This window comes from Cynocephalus volans, chromosome 3 (assembly GCF_027409185.1).
Source record: "Cynocephalus volans isolate mCynVol1 chromosome 3, mCynVol1.pri, whole genome shotgun sequence".
Lineage (NCBI taxonomy): Eukaryota > Metazoa > Chordata > Mammalia > Dermoptera > Cynocephalidae > Cynocephalus > Cynocephalus volans.
Window position 1 is genome coordinate 150,363,163 of NC_084462.1, and position 6,000 is coordinate 150,369,162.

General features: G+C 49.7%; 1 long non-coding RNA gene across 1 annotated transcript in view; it reads right to left on the minus strand.

Annotated features, from left to right (window-relative positions):
• Window positions 1-3,677, minus strand: part of LOC134373675 (uncharacterized) — a 46,166-nt gene extending 42,489 nt beyond the window's left edge. The window contains exons 1-3 of the long non-coding RNA XR_010022990.1: window positions 3,371-3,677; window positions 2,167-2,346; window positions 1,967-2,035 (exon numbers count right to left, since the gene is read on the minus strand). This is a non-coding gene — a long non-coding RNA (uncharacterized LOC134373675). The remainder of the gene's footprint in view (window positions 1-1,966; window positions 2,036-2,166; window positions 2,347-3,370) is intronic.
• Between the last annotated feature and the right edge of the window lie 2,323 nt (window positions 3,678-6,000).

Sequence of the window (6,000 nt, forward strand, 5' to 3'; positions counted from 1 at the left end):
ACAGCCTGCAAAGCCTAAAGTATTCAATATCTGCCCTTGACCGAAAAAGGGTTTTCTGTCTCCCAAGATAAACTAAAACAGGGGCCAAAAACAGCATCTCAAAGCAGAAGGTGAGGTCCCAACTCATCTGGTTCCATAAGAGAGCTGCAGGTTCTCTCAGTTTGCGTCTATCTCCACACCTGAAGGCACCATGGGTGGATGCAGATACGCTTTGGCTGATGCAGGAAGGGTCAAACTGCATCTTAAACCCATTTATAACTCATTCAGCAACAAATACATGTTGAAGGGCCTGTTCTAGGCCCTTGGGATACATCAGTGAACAAAATAGACCAAGACTCTCCTCTCATGAAGTTTACATTCTATTCTTATATTTGTTTATAATTCCATCCCAAGACAGTTGTCCACCAACCGGATACTGAGGTCTCTATATCTCCCAAGAATTGGCGAGACTGGACCTCACAACCTAAAGCAGAACAGACTTTAAGGGCCCTTTGCGTAGTAGACTTTATTATTGTTCATTGGAAGAGGATTATACTTCCCTGACCCCGGAGAGTTTAGGTTTGGTCAATGAAATGTGAGCAGAAGTGACAGGTGTCACTTCCAGATGGAAGTTTTAAGGATTAGCGAGTGAGTCAGCACATCATTCTCTTTTCCCTGTGCTGCAGAACCATGAGTGTCCCAGATGGAAGAGTCTCAATGTCACTCCAACAGCCCAGGAGTAAAAAAAACTGAGCAGTCTAGGGCCAACTCACAATGGATGTGTAGTAGTAATGAAAAATAGACTTTGTTATCATAAGCCACCAAGATTTTGTGGTTGTTACCATAGCATAACCACGCACACCTTGACTTCATTTTTTTATATTAGATATGTCCCAAGAAAGTTGATAATATAGTGTTTTTCTATTACCTTACTGACTTTCATTAGGATATGATCAACCAATTCTAGTAGATGACATTAAATCCTCTGTCAATTACAGGTAGCCTTCGCCACGCTGCCTTTACACCACAAGGCCTCCCTGTAAAATCTGCATTGTGCTCGAGTGTTATACTCACAGGTCTCTATCCTCTTCTTTTTGTGACTCCTAAAAGACAGCTTCATAGATCTGGACTGTAGTATCACATTTTTTTAAGGTCATTCAGGTTTTATTTATTTATTTTATTTATTTATTTTTAAAGATGACCGGTAAGGGGATCTTAACCCTTGACTTGGTGTTGTCAGCACCACGCTCAACCAGTGAGCTAATCGGCCATCCCTATATAGGATCCGAACCCAGGGCCTTGGTGTTCTCAGCACCACACTCTCCCGAGTGAGCCACGGGCCGGCCCTCAGGTTTTATTTATGACAACTTCATAGAACACACACATCCAATCTAGAAACAGAAATGTACAGCATGAGGCTTAAATGACTTTCATACACTACATTCAGTCTTCGGCAGAGGTACATAACATATACACACCTCGTGCTAGCCACATCGCGAGCACAGCATGAGCCAGATAATATCATATTTTTTAAAAAGGTAGAAACCACCTAACTCACACTTCTATATCCTAGCCTGAAAATTCTCGGTAAGTCAGTTGGTCATATGAAATATATTCACGTCCTCGTCTCCATCCTGCACTCGGAGTTCGGAGCTCCACGTTGCCCACTTTGTCTCTCTACCCCAGCAGCCTTCCCTGTGGCCAACCATTCTGGTTCTTTAGTACCTGCCCCTCCTTTCTTGGCAAAAGCATTTGTCTTCTGGGATGCTACACCCTTTTCCCTGTCTTCTTTACTTCTCTGGCCACCCTGGGGCTGGCCACAGGTGTTGGTTAGAATTTCCAAAGCTAGAATCCCCAGGTTAGAAAGATCCATGTGCTCGTGGAGAAATATTGGAGTGTTTATTCAGGCCAGGGCTGGGGCTGCCACCTGTGCCATTTGGCAGGGAGGAGGCTGAGACCTGGGTTGGTGTGGGAGACAGATACTGACCTGTGCCTCACATGGCAGACAGACCTGCAGAGCTGTTGGCAGAGCAAGGTGGAAAGCCAGGAGGTGGACCTAGGAGGTAGGACAGGTGAAAAAAGAAACAGGAGTTGTGGTGATGCCAGCAAGGTACCAGGCGCTCAGGTCCCCCTCCTAGCCCAGAGCTCCTCCCTTCTGGGAGACACAGGAAGAGAAGTTGTATTTACCTTGCCTTCCTAGAAAGCCACATTCGCCAGAAGTGGGGGCACGTCTCTGGGAAGCAGAGGGGGGCAGGATCAGGGAGAGGCAGAGTGGCTGCCAGGACGAGCACCTGTCAAGAGCCTTATCTCTCCTCTCTCCCTGCTCCAAAGCTGCACACAGCAACAGACCCCAGTACAAGTTCAGTCCTGGAAATGGGGAGGAGAGAGATGGGAGGGTCAAGATTAAGACCCTCCTAGGAGTATGTGGGGCTGGAGGCACCTGAAATTCCTCAGTCCTCTCCCTGTCCATGAGCTAATAGATGTGAAAGCTCTTTGTAAACTGTGAAATGCTGCACAAACGTGAAGTAATGCTGTGGTTATTATTATTTTTATTATTATTGACTTTCCCTTTTGTCCCAGGAGTCAGCCAGCTTTTCACCTGATCACAGCTCTGGAAAAGTCTCAGAGTGACTCTGGCACCTAGCATGTGTCAACGCTGGGGCTCAATTTCCCCTTAAGGGCACAGGGCCTGGCCACATCCCCAGGCTTGCAGGAAGCCCTGTGGTCTGTGGCATTGGACCTGTCTCCCCTGTGCCCCTCCTGGCCAAGGGGCTCATTTTCTGTTTCCACCCACCCAAGGCCCCATCTCTCCTGAAACCATATCTCTTTCACATCTCCCCTGCAGGGGTCCCATCCAGCTAGAGGTCAGAAGAGACTACCTGGTCTGAAACATGCATGGATACAAAGAGCCGGGGCCATCTGGAGGATGCCCAGGGATGGTTCTCAACAAAGCTCTGAAGAGCCTCTCCTTTAGCCGCAGCCCTTTCTCCCCAGGCTCTGCAGTTCTCTGGCTGCTGCCAGCACGGAGCCCTGCTGCCCTGCCCTCACTGCGGAGCAGCCCGGCTTCCTTAGGCCACACCCCAATTTCCAGGCCTTTAATGGCTCCTCCCAAATCTACAAGTCCGGTGACCCATCCTCTGAAGCTCTGCTTTCCCTCATTGACCCAATTTCTATAAGGCCTCAGTGGATGCTTAAGAAGTACCCAGCATTGTGGTAAATAAGGTGTGGATATCAAGTGGAACATGGTCCTCGCCTTCAAAGGAGTTAAAGAAATAAAACATGTACCTGGAGAAAGAAAGTTATTCAAGGCAGTCGAGGCCATGAGCAGTATTCTATGTCCTATGGAGTTCAGAAGTGAGACCCAGGCCTCCATGGCAGATGAGATACATACCCTGAAACATTCCAGAAAGATGAAACTCTGTCCTGTTTGTGAAAGACCTTCAGAGCCGGAGGCTTCACTGCAGCCCAAACAATCCAGGCGGGCTGTTTTCCCTTTGGCCTCTCTCTAGCATGGCTGTACACTGTGGCCTGAGCTCTGCTTGTCCCCAGGAAACGGAGAACAGCTGGTCACAGCCTCAGTGCAACCACCCTTCGTGGACAGAAGATAGGTGGTCGAGGAGGACTGCTGCTGCTGAGAGCCGGGAAAACCAAGGGGGCCTTTCGGGAAAGGGCTGTGTGGACACCCCAGCCAGTCAGTCACCCGCTACCAACCTCTGGGGCCTGTGACTCATGGACATATAATTAACCACCATCCCAACGAAGGGATGGGAGGTGTTTGGGGCTCTGCAGGAGACAAGAAAATTCCAACTGTTCTGGGTACTAAGGATGGTTAGGAATGAAAACATGACCAGGTTGTGGGAGGAGGTGGCCCCACAGTCCCAGAGCCCCGGAGTTTAAGCTCCAAACTGACAAGGCTGCAGAATGCATGTAGCTCTGCTGTGGCGCTGGTCATGATAGCCCAGTGTGACTGATGGCCCAGCCGACGCAGGCAATGAGCAAGGAGGGTGTCCCTGGCAGGGAAAGACCACCAGGGAGCAAGGCCTGCCTGGCCCTAGGGCTGCTCATCACTGCAGGACCCCACTCCCTTAGAGAAACCTAGAGTGAGCCAGGTGGGCAGAGGATATCATCTTCCTTTCTGTCCTTCCCCTGTGCCCCTAATGCCCTAATAGCTAACATACACTGAGCACTTACCATGTGCTCCTCATAGCATTGCACAGTGTGCAGAGATCTCGTTTACTCCCCCCGTAACTCACAGCAATTCTGTAAAATCGGTCAGGAATGTGACCCCCACTGGACATATGAGCACACCTGAGGCTCAGGAGGTTTGATCATTTTTCCCAGGTCATCCAGCAAGCCTCTGCTCGGCTCTCCTCCCCAGATCCCCCCACTTCCACATGACCTCAGTTAATCGACGTAACCTCTCCATGAGGACATACGCTTTTATTATTCCCATTTTGTAGATGAGAATATTGAGGCTCAAAGAGGTTAAGTGCCTTCCCCAAGGTTAAGCAAGGAGCAAGGGAGCAACGTCAGGCTTGAACCCCAGGCTTTCTGACTTCAGAGTCCACGCTTGTAATCACCACCCTCTACTGTCTCTCTTCCCATCCCCCATCCTCCACATAAAGAGTAGAGTAGGGATTCAGCCTATCTTTTCCAAAAAGAGTCTCTTTCTGCAAGAGTAATGTGATCCGTATCATGAAAATACACGTGGGAAACATTCCCAGCCCCACCCCACATGAGGATAGGCTTCTCAGGGCCAGGTAGACACAAGTGCAATCATAGTAAGTACAGAGAAAAGGGGTCATGCTGGGCAGCACCTTGCCTCATACTACTAAGTGGACCTATTCTTTCATGTGTTCTTTCTACTCTCCCCGACTTTAAAAACAGGTCCCTTCATAGTATCATGTGGGCATGGACTATCCTTGATGGGGATATCAGCATGCTGATGTCTTTTTATTGCTTGTTATGGGTTAATTATTCCTGGGTGGGGAGAAGAGGTGCCTCTTGGTAAAGCACACCTGCCAAGAGGCTGTGTCCCCCAAACACAACACACTGCCACACCCAACGCAGCCTCAAGGCCTTGACTGGCCTCAGCTCACAAAGCAGACACCATGCTGCAGGAGAAACTCACTTCACAAAGAGAAGGCTATGGGAGCCACAGGAACATGCCCCATACCTCTGAGCAAGCGGGAAGGCCCCAACTGCCAGGCCTTACAGGGCTGGGCTGGGCAGTTTGGGGAGAGCCTTATTTCCTGGCTTGCCAGCCTCCCACTGACCTCCAAACTCTTCCTGAACTGGTTTCCTCAACCCAGGAAGGTCAACCTGACTCAACTGAGAGGAGCCACAGGGCAGGATGGGATGGACATGTGACAAAAGGCCAATTGCTATCAAAACCCGCCCTTAACCTCAAAAGGATTTAATGAGTTTCTGCATTCCCTCTCTCTACACGTCCACAGCATGCCTAATGGATGGGATTGGGAATGCACTGGCAGGTTTGGGCCCGTGCTTGGCTTCAGGGCCTCTGGAGACAGGTCTGGTGGAGCTTCAGTCCTGGGCCCAAGCTGTGGTGGGCAGAGATGCAGCCCAGCTACAGCAGGTGGGGCAAGAACAGCCTGGGCGCCCAGAGCATCTTGATGGCAGCAGAAGGCAACTCAAACCTGGCCCCTCCCCCTCCTCCATTTCGATAAAACAAGGTGGAGAAGAGCTTCGGTCCTTCCCAGAACCCCTCCTTCCCCTGCAGGTTTCTCCAACAAGTCTGAACAACGAGGCCTCCCTGTCTGCCCATCATTCTCAAGTGGTCAAGTACTACATTCCTTGTTCTATTCTGTCTTCTACCTTGACCTCTAAGGGTTTTCTTGTTTGTATTACCATTTAACTTTTCATGCCTGTTACTGTTGTTTCTGAGAGGGCTGGATTGTATTCATAGTTGCATCCTCCATAACACTCACAGGCACACAGTAGGTCTCAGGAAACATTGGTTGAATGAGTGCCTGTACAGGGCAAGTTAGGACCTGTCGCGTG